Here is a 21,803-nt window from a genome sequence, read left to right as displayed (position 1 = left end):
ATGGATCCTGGAATGTGGTGTTGCATGGCTCCTGCAATTACCCAGGCTACGTTGGCAGTGCTGAGGGTCCTTAAGGGCCATGCCCACAATCCTCAAGGTATATGTGGAACCAGCAATTGATTCAGGCTCAGCCACATGCACGACAAACACCTTAACCCCCATGCTATCTCTCTAGTCCTCATTCAAAAATTTGTCCAGAACTTGAAGGTAAAGCTTATTTGATTTTCCCACTGTATCCAATGTTAATTTTTGAACTAATTTGGTAAGAAATAGCCATCAGATGTCATAGAAGCTTAAGCAATTTAAAATATTTTCCATAGCAAGATGGTACAGGTCAAGGCTATAACTTAGTAGAGGGGAAATGAAGAGGCTCCATAAAATTTATTTTAATGATTGCTATCTGAGGAATATATTAATTTGATTATATTATGTGTTATGATATTATCATAATAATATAACCTATCTTAGAACTTTAAACTTCCCACCATAATCACACATTATACTTATATCTCTTAGATGACTCTTGTGTGGTGACTTATTCATCATAAAAATACATTTGACAGGAATGCAAACTGCTATTATTCATCCCAAGTTCACCATTCTTAAGGAAATTCCCTACTGCTCAGGGAGAAAGGATGAAGCCTTTCTTTTCCCTAAGTGATCATCAGCAAGAATATGAGAAAAAGGCATCCAACATGACAGGGAGACAAGTCAAAAGGCCAACGATCAATATGAGGATGCGCTTTCAGAGCTGTGCCTGATTAAAAGAGCTTCATGAAATATTTAAGGATGTTTATACTTACCACTTGGAAAACAGTAATCAAATTAACAGAACAGTGAAATAAATTATCAATGTCTTGCTCTAATAGAAGTAAAAAAAAATCATGCAAACATATAAATTAAGGAATTTCACAAATGCCATTAGTTAATAGAAATATTCACCCTATCATTTAGTTCCTGATAACCCACAAGTTATTATTATAAACTACTTGGAATTTATCTACTCAATCCTTTGGCCATGGTAGGATGTAGCCCACTCTCATTCTGTATAGAAGGAAAGATCCATTTAGGTTGACAAAATCCACTACAGTTAATCCTCAAAAGCGAAAAATCTGCATTTTATAATCAAGAGTTGTTGGGCATTTGATCCAATGCCTCCAACCTACTTTTGCTTCTTTCTCCAACTGACAAACAAGCAATTAGACCAAGAATCTGAAGAAACAGTCTGTACTTTAATACAAAAAATTAATTTTACCTGCCATGCCTGCTGTTAATGACTTTCAAGATGTTAGTTAGCTTAACTCCCAGTTGGTGGCACTGGGAAAATGTGGCCATGCACACTTATTGTTCTGTTTCTGTTCTTTAATCTGCCACTGGAACACAATGGAAGAGTCCAAGAGAAGGGAAGAAGATGAATCCAGGAAGAGTTGGAAGGATGGCAAAAAAAGTCAGTCAAGGAAACAATAACAAGTCAAAGACATGTGCTCACTATAGTTCGCATTCCAGAGTATTTTCAACTTGAATATAATTATGCTTTAGTTAATCACCATATTTTTATGATACTTTTCCAGTTCATCACCGTGGAAAGTCATGAAACTTTACAAACCACAAATTGCATAGTAAACATTCATCGTTGCAACTTTTTAGGAAAAGTCATAATGTGCTAAACCCAAAGAATGAGTTTTATGTTACTCAGATGTGAAATAGACTTATTTTATACATTTGAGATTTTGGCAAAACATACAAGGTAATGGGTTGAAAACACATTACACAACAGTTTTGGACTATGAAGGGAATTCCAAAAATCATCTGATCACTGTGATGGATTATGGAATAAATACCAAATAAAGCAGATTACTTGAATTATTTGAATATGCATATATTCTACCAATAGTCATCTGGAACTTTTCATATGTCTAAAATTCTCCATCCTGTCTCTCGTATATGTCACATCTTTTTTTTCTCAGACAAACACTAAATTTTTATAATAATAAAAACAGGCTTCTACTTACCATAAAATCTTTATATACCATTTTAAATTTAGAACACTTCAAAATATACCATTGCTTTTGTTCACACATCAAAACTTAGAACTCATAAAGTTGAAGAACAATATGCATCCTTCACACAAGAATTATAAAGCACATAACTTATTATTTATTTACATATGTCACATGTCATACTGACATACTTTTCTGAATTGAAAACAACGAAAGATCAGCAAAAATAAGCTAATTTATTTCTAAATAAAACAATTTAAATAGCCTGGTTTAAACACCTTTAATGAGACCCTTTTTGACATTATATAAATTTTCATTTTATAGAGTTTTGTGTCAAATTGAGAAATGTAAACTCTCTTGCAACTGGTATTGATTAATAAACTTAAATATAATGTCACTGTATGGGACATAATAAAATTTTACCTCATTAGGTGGGGGGGAGCGGTCCAGAATCTTGTATTCTTCTTTTTCTCTTGTTATTGCAATAGCAGCCTCTAATACATAGTCTTTCTTATAGAACATTTTTATCATTATAAAAAGTCACAGATAAACTAAGTGATCCAAAATGAGACTATACAAATTGCAAACAAATTATTTGTTGTTTCCGTCACCCTGTAAGTCAGAATAAGAAATAAAGGACACGAATTTTCACCAAATCATAAAAAAATCTTTTAAATATTCGTTATACAGAAAAAAAGAAAACATTACTATTGAGAGAATTATTTATACTATCATGAACTTCAAACTATTTTCACGTTTAACTTTATTATCATCAATTTGTGAACCTGAAAAGTAATAAAAAGCAAATTATTTCTACCCCCAGACAAAGCAAAGTGGTAATTTGGCAATTTTCTACTTTGAGGTCTGAATTATCTTCCTTGATCATTGACTCTGCCTAAATTCATTATAAAAATGACCAATTTACCACCTCGCTTCCCACAAGGACGACAATACTACACCATGTGGTTCCCAGGGTAGAAGAAGCAAATACTACCTGGGGACAGAGGAGCTTTCTAGAGCGCATGTAAGTAACTTAAATTGTTCCCATTATTATTTGGCTTATAAAACGATTTCCATACTTCCCATTATGAGTTCCAAAAACATACACTTTGAAGAAAGAGCCATTAGCATACATCTTTTTCTATTGCTATAAGCTGACTTACAATAAATCTCTTGCCTTGTAGAGAGATGGAACAGCGCAGGGCTCATAATAGGATGAGTGATGCATAAAATGTTCTTCAGCTCACTTCCCCTGGGATTTATACTTCCATACCTAGGAACACCGTCTGCCTGCATGGATGGAATGCTAAGCAATGCAGTAAAACAACCAATGTGTTATGTATAGCTTTTAAATTTTGCAAATACTGGAAGAAATTGCAAAATAAATAAATAAATACAAATATGTAATAAAATCCTGGTATGCATTGCTGGAAAAATATACAGTTAAAATGCACAAGATTATTGACAAGCTCATGTATTTTAGTGTGATTGTGTAAATGACACACTTTTTCCTTAGATGCTAAAAGACTGATGCATTCTTGGCAATAGGCTTAAGAGTCAGACTTCTGTTCTCTCAAAGATAACTATGCTAGGAGGAATTCTCTGGATCTAAAGCACAGGTAAAATGTTGGTCAAATAATCTATTTTTTTCCAAAACTAATAAATGGAATGAACATAAGAAAAAATGTAAGAAAACCACACCTATTTTCAAATTCTCATTCCGTTTCCTTATTTATTTTCAGAAAATTGTTATTAATTATTTTACGCCATGGTTTCAAAACAGCTTTGTTTCCAATCTAAGTTTAGCCTCTATCACCTATGTCATATTTCTTCAGGCATGAGAAGAAAAATCATTGCCCTCACTCACCTCTAGAAGAATTTCACTGCCAAGTCTCCATGGTTCTATGGGATCCAATAATCTGTGGCTCAGTATTGATTTTTCAATGACACCTGTAGAAACAGCCTCTCCTTCCTTTCTAACAAAATATAGCAACAAAAGTTCTGTAATTTCTAAATGAATCAAACGAAGCTATTAAACAAAACTTCAAACTGTGAGGAAATATGGCTTACATTTCCTAAAGGATATTATCTTTACTTGTTATTTTTCTGAACCAGTTAGCAATTTTTAAAGATAATAGAAATATATATTTGCAAGATAACTTGAACATAATTTTCTTAGGTATCACAGAGCTTAAGATTTTACAAATAGCCTTTATTTTTCTAAAGAGTAGACCTATGATGTAATCTATCAATCTTCAATTTCTAATTTAAATATATCTGGGTGAGGAGGTAGAGAGATAGTACAGGGGTTTAGAAACACACCTGTTTGTGGCTGACCTTTATTCAATGTGATTCTCTAGTACTGCTAAGAGTGACCCCTCAGTGCAGAGCCAAGGATAAGCCCGGAGCATAACTGAGTGCAGGGGAAAAAATTTTTTTTTAAATTAAAATTTTCAGGGGTGGGGCAGGAGTGATAGCACAGTGGTTAGGGCATTTGCCTTGCATGCGGCTGACCTGGCTTCGATCTCCAGCATCCCATAAGGTCCCCCAAGCACCTCCAGGAGTAATTCCTTAGTGCAGAGCCAGGAGTGACACCTGAGCATCACTGGGTGTGACCCAAAAGGCAAAAAAAAAAAATTCAGGGCCTAGAAAAATAGCTCAATAGGATGAGAGCATTATTTGTATGGAGAAAATCTTGATTTTATCCCTGGCACCGCATAGCCTAGCTCTTAGATACCCCAAACAGCACAGAGCTGGGAATAGCCCCTGAGAACTGGTTGGTGTAGCCCCCCCAAAATTTTTCAAAATTAAAAACACTTTTAATATGAAAACCACAGTCAAGCCTTTGAAATATAAACTTTTGATTAAACAGCAGTACCTTTGAGGAAATGGAGTAATGTATTAAATCCTAGGAGAGAGATGTTGGGTGATTAAAGTTTCAGGTATTTTAGAGATCAGGAGCTACCAATCACCCACTTTTTTTATTCAACATAACTCAAAAGAAAAACCACAGCTACCCCCCGCCCCAGGAGTATGTTCCCAGCATTCTTTACACACCTGATATAAACCCCAAAGGTAATTGTTTCACCCTGGGCAGACTTCGTTGGGTATGTCAGAATATATTCCCTGCAGTCATTCTGTGTGGAGCGAAGTAACTACCATTGACAACTCACTCATCATTCACTCTCACCAGTCTTAGAATCTGCAAAATAAAATGCAGCGTTGGGGAAAAAAATCTTTGCACATTTATTTTACCCAGTAAAACCCTAAAGAGTAAGATACAAAGCAAGTTGTTTCCCACAATATATGTGACATCTTGGTTAAAAGTGACACAGCTGTGTTGCATGACAGTTCAACAGATATAACAACTTGATGGTGTTACAACTCAAAAGATATAAACCTGCAAGAACCACCTCCCTGGCACAAACACTTAAGAGCAAGATAAAACTTGAATGTGATAGGCCTTTGATTACTTGCCCAATACGAAGTGCTACTGCTTTCCAAGTTCATTATAAAGTATGGTATTCTTCACATTACTGTCAACTTAGTTCTCTTTCTCTCTTTTTAAACACAGTCATTTTGATCCCTCATCAAATCCGTGCACATTCTTTAAAAAATTAGATCAATCCAAACTCCAGTTCTCATGGGAGAAGTTCCATTGTTTATCAGGCCATGTCTACACTGGCTGAGCAAAGCGCTCTGTTCAGAAGGAGAAGCGCCTTTGGCAGCTAGAGTCCACATAGCTGACCCATGGATACCCGGGTGGAGCTTCTTCACCTAATTGCACAAGTGCAATGAAATCACTAAGCATTTGATGAAGAGGACCCAAAGTGAGAAAAGAACATGACAAGCTTCTAATTTATTTATTTGGTAGTCATTTAGAACATAATATAAAGAACTGATACAAAATGGAATGCTCACACTTTGCAGGTGGCACAGAATATTGGTATTAAAAATAACTAATAACATTTGGTTAAACCCAAATCACATTCTTTCAAAACAAGGCTATGGGGAAATTATATTAAAATGTGATATTTTTTCCTAACTGGCCAAAATTAAACTTACAAGTCTGATTTTATATTAATGGGAGGAAATAATCAAAGGTCAAACCACTGAAAAGATGATTTCATCATTGCCCCCAAAAGGATTTAAATAGAAATTGATATTTTGAAGGAAAGATTTACATTCTTCCAAATTTTACCATGAAGATAGGCCATAATTATGGATAGATATCTATTCTAGGAATAGGACAATGCCCCCAATTGAGATGTTGAGACCCTTTTGTAAAGTTTTAGCAAAAAAAAGGCTTAGCCAGAAAAATGTGAAATTATAGTCTTTCTCCTTTATCTGCTAAACCACACTCTTTCATATAAAATAATAGGAAGGACAATCACTATCAATCACCTTAGGAATTGTGCCAAATTTCCTATTGATGAGCAAGCAGAGTTAGATCAAATTGCTTAATGGACTAAAATCTCTCACCCCTGTGTATAACTACCAAGAGTGTCAGGGAGCAAATAATTCTGCTGCTAAAGAAATAGCACTGTAACCCTGTAGCACTGTCCTCCCATTATTCATCGAGTTGCTCGAGCGGGCACCAGTAACGTCTCCATTATGAGACTTGTTGTTACTGTTTTTGGCATATCGAATATGCCATGGGCTGAAGTGATAGCACAGCGGGTAGAGCATTTGCCCTGCCTGCAGCCAACCCGAGTTCGATTCCTGCACCCCTCTTGAAGAGCTCGGCAAGCTACCGAGAGTATCCCGTTCACACAGCAAAGTCTGGCAAGCTAAAGAAATAAGAAGTGAATATTTGAATGTTCTGGATTCCATCAGAACTATGATCCAAGAGCTGAATTTTATCACCATCCATATCATTCGCAAGTACATTTGCTACAAAGAGTCCAAATACTAAAAATTCTCAATCATATGAATTCTGCAGAGTTGCTCCCATTTTTTTTGCTACTCCCATCTAAAACTTTTCAAGACAATGGTTATTCTTTTTTTATTTGGTAACTCTAAAATTTAGGGGCTAAATATTTAGCATAGAGCAAAATTCTACCTTCAGACTAATTTGTGACAATACATTCACTGTTACTGTCACTGTCCTCCCGTTGTTCATTGATTTGCTCAAGTAGGCCCAGTAATGTCTCCAATATGAAACTTGTTGTTTGGCATATCGAGTACGTCACAGGGAGCTTGTCAGGCTTTGCCGTGCGGGCGAGATGCTCTTGGTAGCTTGCTGAGCTCTCCAAGAGGGGTGGAGAAATTGAACCCGGGTCTGTCTGGGAGGCAGCGTGCAAGGCAAACGCCCTACCTCTGTGCTATCACTCCAGCCCCTGTGCTATCGCTCCAGAATTTTAAATTATCACTCAAATTTTTAAACCAAAGTTCATGTGGATGGTTTGGATTTGCTTTGCTTAGCAAAATCCATCTGAGATAAATCTTCTAGGATCTTCTCTTTCTAAATGAAAACTGTAAAAGTGTGTAAATACAAAAGTACCGTTGATATATTTGTCACATATTATGTGAGCATTCCGTGGTAAGAATGTGGATGAAGAAATATTATAGAGACCCTGATAATACTATAGGTCAAGCAATGCTCCATATGCTTTATCTATAAAATCTGTTTTACTGTCAGGATAAATCTTTAAAATAATGGGAATTATCATTCCTTCTTTACAGATAAGGAATTGAAACCCAGGGGGCAGTAGGATCTTATCCAGATCACATGGCTACAAAATGCCAGAGCTGGGGTTTTAATCCACACAGATTAGTACCAGAGTTTATCATTTTGCTTATTCTCTTCACAATAACTGGATACAGTTATCAAAACAAAGTATTTATGAATGGGTATCTTTATTATATATTTATCAACATCATATATTTATAAAGGTGATTTGGCTTATTCCTAATGCCTATGATAAAAACTTTACAGTTATAAAAATTAAGCTTAATTTTTCTGCTTCTGATACACATTTTAGTCCATACTAAACCAGTATCTCCTTCCATTTTACTTCAAAAGCCTAAGTTCTGGAGAGTCCTTTCTTATCCAAAGTAAAAAATATCAAATAAGAAAGAATTATAAAATTAAACATGAGCAAGTAGTCCATGTATCTAATTATCTCCTATGGTAATCCGTCCTATGTCTAATTATATCCTAATGTGATCAAGGCCTCCTGATGGTAAATTCTGATAATACTTTTAGTAAATTAGAAAAGTTTTGCTATTTTGGTTGGAAGTTTAAACTTTAGTAACATTAGTTATGTTCATTGCAAACAACCAATAAAAATTTAACAATGAATATTCATTATGAGATGCCAGAGAGATCATACAAAGGGTGGGGTGCTTATCTTACCAACCTAGGTTTGATTCTCGAAACCTCATCTGGTCCCCTGAGCCCTGCCTGGAATAATCCCTGAACTCAGAGACATGACTAAATTCTGAGCACCACAGGATGTCACCCAAAAAACAAAATAAAAGCTATTTATGGAGATAGGACATTGTAAATTTATTCTCCTTAATTTTGCTAGAACACAGGTAAATCACAGAAAAAAACAAAAAAAGAATTCCTAAAAAGTCAAAAAAATAGCAGAACTCACACTGCTGCCAACGTTCACCTTAAAAAGCCAGAGACAGTAGAGGTAAGGTCCAGGAGAATCACTCACTGGCTTGGAAGCCAGCCTTACATGTTCAGGGAAAAGGCAGCTGGGATAGAGAAGGGATCACTACGTAAATGATGCTTGGAGGGCTTGATCAGGATGGGAGGTGCATGCTCAAAGTAGATTATGGACCAAACATGATGACCACTTAACACCTGTATTACAGACCATTAACAACCAAAAGGAGAGAGAGAGTAAAAGGGAATACGATTGCTACAGAGGCAGGGGTGGGGGTGTGGTGGGATGGAGGTGGCAGGAGTGATACTAGGAACGTTGGTGGTGGAGAATGGGCATTGGTGGAGGCATGGATGCTCAATTATTGTATGACTGAAATGAAATCACGAAAGTTTTTAAGTCTGTAACTGCATCTAATGTTGATTTATTAAAAATAAATGAATGAATAAATAAAAGATTCTTAGGAAAAGCTTGAAAAGTGAACTAAGAGGGGAAAAAAAGGCCAGAGACAGAATTTTACTTTTTAAAGACATTTTAAGCAAAACAAAAACATTGCTTGCTTAATTGTTTGTTTCTTTATATTATAAAACTGGATTTCTGCATAATTATAGAAGTGAAATTGATCCGGACAACCAAGATGTAATTTTAATACAATTCAAAAGCAGTAAAACTGTCCACATATCCTGTTTTTCTGTTTTCTTCTTTGCTCCCTTCCCTTCTCTATCTTCCAGAAGCTTAAGGCCATGCTTGTATGCCCTTGTGTCCCAACTTTATGAGGCCACATGGGTGACTTCGAAATAGCTGTTTCGGAACCTGAAATAGAAAATTTCCATTGCAAAGAGAGAGTAATGCACATACTAGAAGAAAATGACTCGCTGAATGCCTGCTTGCATTGAGCTATTTGGTAAGTGTTATACAAAGAAAAGGGAACAGATTGAAATCTTTTTCCTTTCAGTTCTAAAATGGACATCACCATTTGAGAGAAATGAGAGAGCAATATGCCCAGAGGCCCAGCAGGAGAAACACGGAGAAGCTATTTTAGGTAAAGTTCACACTTTTGTCTGGCTATTCCCAGGATGCAATGAACTGCATTTTTGCAACTCTGGCACCATGGGACTTGAGAAGCACTTGTTGGTCCCCAAGGAGCTACAGTGAGAGGGAGACTTTGCCTTAGAAATTTCCCAGGGCCTGCAAGGCAGTATGTACTTTGAAAAAACACAAAAAGAAGGAAGTATTGATAGAGTAGCACTCTGGTCAAGCATTACATTTTTGAATAAAGGCACACATATGCAGCCTCATTTAGTGTAAAGAGAGCAGAGAGAAAAAGCAGATGTGAGACAGAACACATGAAGTTCAGATTCTAATCTGATATCTGAGCGGTTGAAACTTTACCCCTACCAATGTTCAGAAGACACAAATTCATGAACTCAAAGACCAACAGATTTTCATTCTGAAATAAAATTGTAGCAATAACCACCCAACAGTTCCCTAGATGAGTACCATCATGGGTTCCAGAAATAGTTACCTGCCTAAAGAACCAAGTGAGAGGCAGTTCCACAATCAGAATTCACAAAGAAGAAAGTGGTTAACATAAAGGAGGATGAGGAGGAGGAGGCGGAGGAGGAGGGTGGGTAGGAGGATGAAGAAAGGGAGGAGGAAGAAGAAGAGAAGGGGGAAGGGGGAGTAGAAAGAGAAGAAATCCTTTTTGTCATTTAATTATTAGAAGGAAAATGGGAAGACCAGCATTCTACAACCTAAAAGTTGTGCAGATTAGGGGTGAGGAACGGCCAATTGGTCTGAGGTGGCTTGTTACTTGAGCTAAGGAGTTCTTTATAGGAAGGAAATGGACCATTTCAACAGCTTTGAGTTAAAGCGATCAGAGGCTCAGACTTCCTATCTGCAAGCATCATTAAGTCTATTTAGGGCAGTTCCATGCTCAAAATTATTCTCAACAACAAAATTCTTATTTTCAGGAGCAGTCTCATGATTTCCTTATGAACACATGGTAAATCTTTAAGTCCTATTCCTTACACTAAATGAGTTTTTTTTTAAATGCTCTTTTTATTTACATCATATAGAAACCTTAACAAGTGACCTTGATTTTCACATACCAAGTCATCTCCAAATATGAACAGAAAATTTGAAGAAAAAAAAAGTAAAAGAATCCAATTCACAAGGAGTCCTGGCTAGCCACTTGACAGACCCACTGTCCTTTCCTGTTTTTTGTATTTATGATTCCCTACAGAAATTTCACTCAGGTGACTTGGTTTTTAATGAAATGAAGGTGAATTAATTCTGATCATACATTTTAATGAGACAACACTTAAGATGCTCTCAGACATGTCAAATGCTCCTTTTCATAGTAAAATTGGATATTCTTTTCTTAGGAAACTGATCACTTCATGTCTGCTATTTTGATATAATGAAACCATTTACATAATTGGTAAGACCAGAGGGACAGAGTTGGAATCTTAAGTTCTCCATACCACTGTCTCCATTTCAACATTATGTAGTTCTCCTTGACTTTTGTTCACAAATTCAAACTTTCACAGAATTATAAGCTCTACAGTTTGACATTAAGCTTGATCTTGCCATTATGCTTGATTGTTCAAAATTACATTCATCTCAGAATGTTGACAGAATTCCTTTCAATATTTTCTTCATTTGATTTTTAAATGGCAGTGTCAAACTTTGAGCTTGATCATTCTGAGACTCCTCATTGAAATCTTTGAAGACTGATATAACATTTAAAAAGATTCACCACCACCCCAAATTCTCCCATATTCTTCCTATTCCCAGTATATTTGACATGTCAGAAATAATTATGTGACAATAAATACAGGAGATATTTCTCTTTAATATTCCAGTGTAGAAGATCACAGATTAATTGCTTTGTGTTTTGTTAGAAATTTGCATATAGCATCAGAATATTCTTGTGAAATAACTAAGGCTTGCTCATCTGCTTTAGATTACTACTGCTTTAAATGCAACCTACCTTCCAGGTAGCTTGTCCCGTACAGGAAATCTATAATGGTGAAAGCCAATTTTCCTCAAAAAATATCCCTTGCCAGGGCCTGAGTGATAATTTTCCTCAAAAAATATCCCTTGCCAGGGCCTGAGTGATAATTCTGTAGGTAGGGCCTTGCACACTTCCTTGCATATAGCTAGGTTCAATCCCTGGCAATCCGACATAGTCCCTTGAGCACAACCAGGAGTAATTCTTGAGTGCATATCCAGGAGTAGCCTTTGAGCCCTGCCAATTTTGCCCCCCAATATATCTTTTTTATATGTATATACGTATGTGTGTATATACACACACACACATATATATATATATATATATATATTTCCTTTCCTGTTGGAGTGATGTTATAGTGGGATGGGGTTTCCCTTACAAGAAATCTACCCCAGTTCAATCCTAGACATTCATATGTCCCTGGAGCCCACAATAGTGATTCTTGAGGGAGATCTAGGAGTAATCCTTGAGCACAGCCAGGGATGACCCCAAAATAAACAACAAAGCAAAACAAATATATCCCTTGCCTTCTCCTCCCAACCACTCTAGGATGTAGTCAAGGGACTAACTTTCCTATATCAATTGCTGATAGCAGGATGATTTGCTTAAAAGTGGGTTCTAATGATAAAATGGGGGGAGCAGGAAATGATGAAACTTTATAGTCAGAGCTCTCTCTTTTTTTCACACTGTCTCCCCAAAAGTGTACTGTGTGTTATTTTCATCAAAAACCAAAAAAGTGATTTGTATACAAGGGACATGGAAAATAAAGTATGCCTACTCCTCTATTTCTTTTCGAAGTTTACCATTCTCACTTACAGTTTCAAAAAACTATTAAGTTCTTGTCTTGGTTGTATCAATAGACAAATGAAGTCATCTCTCTAGAAAACTGTATGTTGTATGCATCCCTTAGGTGGATAAAATGCAATTTAATATCGGGAAACTAATAATCAGAATTGCACCACATATCCTGAATTTTGGGTTTATTGGTTGAAACCAGCTTCTCTAATGAACAGTTGAAAGAAACTCTTCCAGTTGAACTTGTGAATGCAGAGGCTGTTTCAGAAGAGCCAGCCGAAACTTCCTGACACTAACACAAAGCTGAGTATCAAGATGGTATTGGCTTGATAACAGAAAAAAATTCTTGACCTGATCAGAGGGAACTGACTTTCTTCTCTATCACTTACTAGGCGTGAATTTTACAAACCACTTAAGCTTCCCGATGCCTGTTGTATAAAATAGCTTGTAAGAATACCTTTTGAGGTTTATGTAACATTATGACAATGAAAGCATTGGTTATTAAAACATGGTACATATTCTTTTGAAGAATTGCTATTTGAAGGGATTCTTCAAATTTCTTCAAATAGCAACCTGTGCCTAATGAGCAAGAAGTCAATATCATAGTTATCAAAACAGACATTTAAGGGGAAATCTATATAAAAGTGTTTATTAAACTCTAGAAATAAGATTTTCTTTGTTTGCTTTTGGGCTACACTGGTGGTTCTCAGGACTTAACTCCTCTCAGGCATCACTCCTGATAATGCTCCAGGGACTGTATAGAGTGCAGGGGATAAAAACCAGGATAAAAAAAAATGAGGGCATTGCACTACCTGCTCTACTATTGCTCCAGCCCAGAATAGTACTTTCTGATATATAAATCTATAACTAATCTCATGTATGAATATCATGCAATATAGAGGTGACTAATTTTCAAGAAATAATAATGCAGTAAAATGCTCAAAAGTACAGAGTAGCCAGCCATAAATTACCATTTCTTAATGATTCAAAAGGCATTTCATTGTCATACTGCAACTAAGGTCATAATTATGATGATCAGTGGCTAATTTATTAGAGAAACTGATGGAATTCAAATGACTTTATGATATAAGTGAGAGTAAATTTTAGGAATTAATATATGTTATCCATTTTTAATATTGTCGCAGGTCTCTATTTCAAAAGAGTAGCATAACCTCAATAATTCTATTATCTGATCTGAGCATTATAGTGATATCTATTCTCTTTAGGGGAATGTTAAGTATAGCACAGATTTCTAAGCTAAGATATCCACAAGCTCTATACTCAATCTTGATGTCATTTAGTGTAGTCAGATCTGGAGGTTCTTTATTTTTCACTCTGATGCAGCAGGTCGCAGAAGAGCAACAAAAGTTCCCATAGAGAGGAAATGATAAAAATTTGTGCTGCACATTGATGAGACTTTTAAAAAGATAAAAATGAATGTAGTGAAGTAGCATTAAAAACTGCTTGCATACAGGAAGTTGACTTCAGTCCCGTACTGCATGGTCCCTGATCAGCATCAGATGCAGTCCCTGTGCACTGCCAGGAGTGACCCCAACACACACACACACACACACACACGCACACACACACACGCACACACACTATATAAAATATGGCACTAGATAAGATTTTAGGCATTACTATAATTGCTATTATTAAGTCTTAATAATAAGACTTATTATTTATTATTAATAATAAGACTTATCAGTTTATAATTGGTAAGTTCCAATGAGTACAAATTTGAAACGAAGGATTGATTTCAAATGATGGTACACTCATTCCTCTATCATTCAATTCTTGCTTTCTCAGCTTATCTCTTAGCCAGTACGAATGACAAGCACGCTTTATTCTTATTTTCTGCTATCTTTTGTCAGAGTTTGACACTTGTGGATAGATGGGGAAATCTTGCATAAAAAAAGGCTCCAAGCAAATTTGGAAGTTTAAAAAAAATAGCTGACTCTGAATAGTTAAGAGATATAGGCTTCTGAACAAAGAAGGGTAAAGACACTTTTGGTGAATATAACTGGAAGTATGTAGAAATTTTGTCAGAAAACACAATGTTCTGAAGACCCAGCACCTGCACACTCTGTTAGAATGTCACTGTCACAAAGACACATGCTTATCATAATGATCTCATACTCTGAGTTTGGCCATCTAAATTGGGACTTGATATAAATCAATGTGTATGTGCACATGCACACACGAACCCTCAGGTTTATAGAATTATAAGACACAAAATAGTCTATACAAAATGTGCAAATATGCATTCATGCAAAATAAGCCACTGTAAGACCCAAAGTCACATATGGAAAAGTGTCATAAATCTGTACAAGGCTATCAGAAACTCTGCAAAGCTATGATATGTGAATCACAGAAGAAAACTAGGTTAATAAAAGTAGATATTAATTTTCTCATTGTGAGGAGGTCTGTTATTATCTACTTAACTAATATAAGCAACGTTGGAATTTTGCTATGAGCAGAGTACTCCAGCTTAAGGGAGTGGAGAAGAAACAGATAAAATGGTAATACAATGGACTACATTGACTGTGAGGAAGCTGAGCTCTTACCTTGCACGTGATGCACTCAAGTTCAATCCCCAACACCCCATAGAGAACCTGAGCCCTGCCAAGAGTGACCCTAGATCACAATGCCAGGAGTAAGCCCTGAACACAGTTGGGTGTGCCCCCTCTCCATCAAAAATTAGAAAACAACTTTGAACGTATTATGAAGCAAGAGATTTTTACACATAGAGAAAAGTATATGTACTGAAAAGAGTGTAAAAAGACAAATATATTAAGATGTTCTATCTCAAAAAGAAATAGAATTGAGGAAAGTGAGAGGGGAATAATGAAGCTAGAGAGATAATACAAAGGTTAAGGCACTTGTCTGGCATACTGTGGACTCCAATCCCTCACACCAGAGATGGTCCACTGAGCATGGTCTGAGCACAGAATCAGGACTAAGCCCTGCGCATGGTTGAGTGTCGCACCAACAAACTCCCCTCTAAAACGTAAAATACAGTATAACTAGCATTATATCTGTCATTAATTTTAAAAGACAAGAGAGATAGGCTGATTGTGATTACACTCTTTTGCAATGAAGCCAGTCATAGTCATTCTATATAAGACTAACTTTTTTATTTGATGGCCATTTGCCCCTCACAAGTATTTCCCAAGCTTCCACGGGGACACAAATGTCCATATTAACTTCAAGTCTAAGAATTTATAAATACTAGTAAATTTATTGTTTTTTAGGGGCCAGTGCTCTAGGACTAGCAGGACCAAACCTAGCAAAAGGTATGTATAGTTCTGGGCTTAAACTGACTTGCACATGCCAGGCATTTGGCCTACCACTTGAACTATCCCCATTATTTTATTTATTACTAGTATTTTAATAGTATCAGTGTAAAGCAAAAGAGATGAGTCCTGACCTACTTATTAAAAACAGGTATCAACCTACTTACTTTCTGTAACCCTTATGAGCAACAGCTAACGAACAGGAGCCCTGGAGATAGCACACCTTTACCCAACATTCATGCATGGTTCTTTATCCCATCTTAAGATCACTAATCTGGGGCTGGAGTGATAGCACAGCAGGCAGGGCTTTGCACGCGGCCAACCCGAGTTTGATTCCCAGCATTCCATATGGTCCCCTGAGCACTGCCAGGAGTAATTCCTGAGAGCATGAGCCAGGAATAACCCCTGTGCATCTCCGGGTGTGACCCATAAAGGCAAAAAACAAAAAATACTAATCTGAGATTCTTAAAGCAACTGAGAAAAAAAATGTAACTAATTCAAAACTTTCTTTTTACAATGTGATTAAGCTGGCACACATAGTTCTGATCATTCACTCTCCATCTGAGAACGTTCTGAGAACATTCCTCTAAGCCAGGCAGATGAAACAAAGAACTGAAGTACCTGGTCTCACTATAGGAGTCATGGATTCAATCTCTGGGACCACACAGTTCCCTAAGCACTCCTGGGAGTGATTCCCATGCACCAAACTAAGAGTACCCTTCACATATGGGCCAAGTTCCAAAAGAAGAAAAGAATATTCCTCTAACATGAACCAGTCACTGTAGTGATAGTGAAAGCATAAAATGGGTGATTACCTATCACTCCCCTCAGAAAAAGTACAACTTTAAAATAAGAAACATAGGAAAAATCTTCAGAGTTAATAAGTTGCCATCCTTTGAAGAATGTGATCGTGTTTGATATAAACTGAATTTTTATTCATTATAGTAGCATTGGTCTTTATATCTACAATTTTCAACTCAAAATAAGGCCAAGGGGTATACTTCACTGGTAAAGTGCATGCCTGCATGTGTGAGGCCCAGAGTTTAATCTCTAGCAGCAAATAAAATTTAAAGAGTTACAAATGAAAGTAATGACTGAACTGGGGAGTTAGTAAACTGTGGTTGATTTGCAAAATTCATCATGCATGGGTGTCCAAGTGATGGTCCAAATGGACAAGGCACTTGCCTTGCAAGCAGCCAACCTCGGTTTGATCCCGGGTACTCCAAATAATCCCGAGTACCACTAGAAGTGATCCCTGAGTAGAGTCCAACCTCAATAATTAGTCTTACCACCTGTTTGAATGAATAAAACTTTGCTGGAAAACTATAAGCATTATAGTTTTCACCTATCATTCACCTATCATTCCTATTGAACTAAAAAAAAATAGTGAATGGATACAGTAGAAAATATTTCATTAAAAATAGGGGTGATTGGGGCGGGAGTGATAGTACAGTGGGTAGGGCGTTTGCCTTGTATGCAGCCAACTTGGGTTTGATACACATCATCCCATTTGGTTCTTCGAGCATTGCCAGGAGTAATCCCTGAGTGCAGAGCCAGAACTTAACCCCTAAGCATCGCAGGGTGTGACCCAAAAAGAAAAAAAAATTAGGTGGTATACTTAAAAGAAAAAACATCCCTATTTGTCTATTTTACTTTTTGGTATATTCCTTGGGGTAATATATTCCTAAAGATTATTTATTAAGAATCATGTGTTTCTTTCTTTTCTGATACTAGGAAGAAGAAAAAGAGATAGAAAATAAATAGCATTATAAGACAGAACTTGAGGCCATAGAGATAGCATAGGATTTAAGGCATTTGCCTTATATGTGGCATACCCTGGTTCCATAACCCTCACAACATCTGATTCTGCAGCACTGACAAGAATGATCTCTGAGCACAAAGTGAGGAGTAAGCCCTTAGAACTGCTAGGTGTGGCCCCAAACAACAAAAATAGCCATCAAGTCAAAAGCCAATAAAGGACAAAGCAAGAGAGAATAGGGGGTAGAGCGATAATACAGTGGTTAGGGTGTTTGCCTTGCATTTGGCTAACCCGGGTTTGATTCTGAGCATTCTATATGGTCCCCCAAGCACCACCAGGAGTAATTCCTGTGTGCATGAGCCAGGAGTAACCCCTGTGCATTGCTGGTGTGACCTAAAAAGAAAAAAAAGCAAGAGAGAATAGAAGTAACTGTACAAGAAATGTATTTAGGTATGAATTTTAAAACAACATTCACACATATTAGCCAAAAACTGAAGTTTTGGTTCTTTGGTGATTGGAAAAAAAGAGTTAAGTTGCAAAATTAGAATAAAAATAGAATGTACTGGTTGAACCAAGTGATATTTGCACCAAAAGTGGTTGAGGGTTTTTCTCACTACAGTTTCACCCAATAATGGCAGTTTTTAGACTTTTTATATATATATATATATATGCCACTGTCATGGTGTGAGATTATATCTCATTGTTGTTTGATTTGTATTTACCAAATCATGAGTAATGATGTGTAATTTTCCATATGACTGCTGGCCACCCCTTTGTTTTTATTGGAAACGCTTCTATGAGAAACCTTTGTTAACAGTATTGTAAACCACAGAATCTTAATTAATAAACTAAAAAATATATAACAAACTGGGAGAGAGAGGTAGTATAGTGGTAGAGGTGCTTGGTTTGCACATGGCCAAGTCAGGTTCAATCCTGGCACCAACTATAGTCCCTTAAGCTCCACCAGATGTGATCACGGGGTATGGGCCAGAAATTAATAATTATAATAATAATAGTGGCTTATTCTTAATCAGATTTTTGAAATGTATAACATTGTAAGAGCAGCCATAATTCCTGAATGTCCCAATTTTTTTTCCTGAAAAGAATTTGGTCTTTAAAAAATTGCTTAAACTAAATTTCTGCAAAACATTGCGTGGTTGGAGCTACAGCCAAAGATGCTACAATTTAATTATGTCAGGAGCGTTGGCTGGGCTTGTTTGACATTCATTAACAAAAAATAAACCTCACTCTTCTTCCTGAGAAAATAGAATTTGTAGTATTTTGGGGGACAGCAAAGCACAGTGTGCTATTTTTTAGGTATGAAAAATTCATATCTGAAATGTGGATAAAGGAAGCTTTAGAAATCTTTGGTGTGGTAACTGAACATCCTGGAAAATCTATGTTTTAGACATGTGACTGAAAAAAAGAAACATAAAATAGACTTAATATTTGAGAAATTCCAGAAAAGTAAGGTTATAAAATTGCAAGAAATATGTGAGGAAATTTATTATTCTAAATAAACTGTAGTGTTGTATGCTCTTTTAAATTTACTGTAATTCTTTTAAATTTAGCTTCTTTGGAGGATAAAATAAAGTGTGGATGCGGGAAGAAATTAAAATGACTCAGTTTCATTTCAGAGGGAATTAATGGTTAAATTAAAGATGCATGTGCATATATACATACATATTTGTACATTTTTTGTCATTCAAAATTCTTATTAAAAGACATATGAGCTTATTTGAAGAAAAGAAGTTGTAGCAACAATCAGTGGACTATTCAACTCACATAAACACAAATTGGAAAATAGTATACTCAAGGATGAGAATATGCACAGGATATGAGTAGGTTAAGGATAATTGGTATAAAGACAACAAAAAAGATAAAGCCTAGGTATGGAAAGAAAGTTACACCCTTAAGTTTATTAAACAAAGACTAGGAATGAAATAAGAAAGAGATATATGAAAGTGAAATATGTTAGAGGTAAATAAGAGTAAAACTAATGAATAATATGGTTCATATCCAAGTTTCTCTTCTTTGCTGGAGAGCAGGTTTAAAATAGGAACATTTTAGAAATCGCAGAAGTTAGCTGCCCTTTACCAATCCTGTTCCCAAGAGTACTGTGGATTGCCTTAGAGACAAGGCAAATACTCCATTGTAAAACGAAACCCTCTGACCCAACAAAAGTCAGGGTTGTTTGGATGTGAAGAATTGAATTTTAAGCTTGCATGGAGCATGTTAACTCTGGGTAGTATATATGTTGGATTTGATGGTGAGAAGGCTGATGGAAGAAAGACCATTTAAATGCTGGAAAGAGCCAATCAAGGATACAACAGCAAGACTCCAGCAAGAGGAAGCAGTTGTGAACTACAATGGTAATGATGCAGACACTACAGACAACTTCAGGAAGAAATTCATGGGGGAGACTAGTAGACGCTGAAGGTGAATTTGAAATGGAAAACAACAGAAGCTGGAAAAGAAAAGCTGAAAATGAACCATCACGCTTCAGTAAATGAAGCAGACAACACTACAGCAAACTTTATGGAACACGCAGGTTAAGTGGAACAATGACTAAGTGACTTTACACGTGTTGGACTAGAGTGGATATGACGGGAAGTTGGATATTTGAATCTGAATTACATAAGGGGATTTGAGGTACATATAAAATTTGTGAGTGAGTGCAAATCAGGACAGCAGTTGAAAGTACAAAGGAGAGTACAGGGAGTGAGAGAATAATGAGCTCCATGGAACAGGAAGATTAGACCAGGGGAGAGCTAGAAAAGGAGACAGTAGAGGATAACCAAGTAGGTATGTTGCCATAGAAGCCAGGTGAGCAGAAACTTCGAGAGGGAAGGAGACAACAGGGCCAACTGTACAGAAACATAAAGACCCGACAATCCTTCTGGAATTAATAATTTAAGAACCAGTGGTCAATCATGAACTGACAGCAGGTATGAGACACTGGAAACTGTGATGTGGAGATGCACAAAGTACATATAGAGATCACATTTTAAAACTTTTTTTTTCTTTTTGGGTCACCCAGAGATGCACAAAGGTTACTCCTGCCTTTGCACTCGGGAATTACTCCTGGCAGTGCTCAGGGGATGATTCCCAGTGCTGGGAATCGAACCCCAGTTGGCCACTTGCAAGGCGAACACCCTACCCTCTATTTTATCGTTCCAGACCCATCATTTTAAAACTTTTGAATGAGAGCAGAAGAAAGAGATCAGAGAGAAAATAGATAAGGACAAGGACAAGTTAGAGAACTTTTAGGACAAGATAAACAGGGAAATATACTTGATCAAATAACTACTTGTTTTGAATGCCAACCCAGAGCAATGCAAATTCAGTCAAGACTCTGGAAATGGCTATTCTATGCACCCACTCACCCACTTTTTTCCTCTTTGACTTGTCCTTTCTTTTTTCCTTCCATTTATGCCTTGGAGAAAACTTTCTGTGCACCATCCCTGATCTTTCCCTTTGTATGTGTGTGTATGCATGTGTGTGTGTGTGCATGTGTGTGTGTGTGTGCATGTGCACGTGCATGTGTGTGTTTGTGTGTGGGGGGGGCGTGGGGGGATGCAAGGGGCTCTTTAGCAAATAAATTATGGAATAAGATGAATCAGATCCATTGATTTTTTTATTAAATCTCTCTAGCACTGTACTACTGTCCTCCTAATTTTCATTGATTTGTTTGGGTGGGCACCAGTAATGTCTCCATTGTGAGACTTGTTTTGACTGTTTTTGGCATATCAAGCACACCACGAGAAGCTTGTCAGGCTCTGCCGTGAAGGCGAGATACTCTTGGTAGCTTGCTGAGCTCTTCAAGAGGGAAGAGAAATTGAACCCGGGTCAGCTGCATGCAAAGGCAAACACCCTACCCACTGTGCTATCGCTCCAACCCCAAATATCCCTAGCATATGAGAAAAATAAGCACTGTCCTCCCCTTGTTCATCCATTTGCTCAAGAGGGCACCACTAACATCCCCACTGCGAGACTTGTTGTTACTGTTTTTGGCATATCGAATACGTCACAGGTAGCTTGCCAGGCTTTGTTGTGCAGGTGTAATAATCTGGGTAGCTTGCCAGGCTCTCCGAGAAGGGTGGAGGAATTGAACCCAGGTTGGCCAAGATTGGCTGCGAGCAAGGCAAGAGCCCTACCTGCTGTGCTATTGCTCCAGCAAGAAAAATAAGATTTTATAAAATAATTACTGTCTTTTAAAAATCTCTTCAACTTCTACTTAAGCCCTGTCCATCATGATCAGATTATATTTTATTTTATAATGCCTTTGAGGTAGGTTATATGTTATATGTTATATGATGA

General features: G+C 36.8%; 2 long non-coding RNA genes across 3 annotated transcripts in view; both read right to left on the bottom strand.

Annotated features, from left to right (window-relative positions):
* The window catches only part of LOC130026502 (uncharacterized), a 60,781-nt gene extending 59,328 nt beyond the window's left edge, over nucleotides 1-1,453 (bottom strand). For both annotated transcript variants that reach the window (XR_008792880.1, XR_008792881.1), the window contains exon 1: nucleotides 1,256-1,453. This is a non-coding gene — a long non-coding RNA (uncharacterized LOC130026502). The remainder of the gene's footprint in view (nucleotides 1-1,255) is intronic.
* Nucleotides 1,454-3,163: 1,710 nt separating this feature from the next.
* LOC130027588 (uncharacterized) overlaps nucleotides 3,164-21,803 on the bottom strand; it is a 33,929-nt gene continuing 15,289 nt past the window's right edge. Inside the window, exons 3-5 of the long non-coding RNA XR_008793040.1 lie at nucleotides 5,058-5,202; nucleotides 3,868-3,976; nucleotides 3,164-3,290 (exon numbers count right to left, since the gene is read on the bottom strand). This is a non-coding gene — a long non-coding RNA (uncharacterized LOC130027588). The remainder of the gene's footprint in view (nucleotides 3,291-3,867; nucleotides 3,977-5,057; nucleotides 5,203-21,803) is intronic.

The sequence above is a fragment of the Sorex fumeus genome, unplaced genomic scaffold (assembly GCF_029834395.1).
Source record: "Sorex fumeus unplaced genomic scaffold, SorFum_2.1 ptg000003l, whole genome shotgun sequence".
Lineage (NCBI taxonomy): Eukaryota > Metazoa > Chordata > Mammalia > Eulipotyphla > Soricidae > Sorex > Sorex fumeus.
This window is presented reverse-complemented; position numbering and strand designations above follow the sequence as displayed.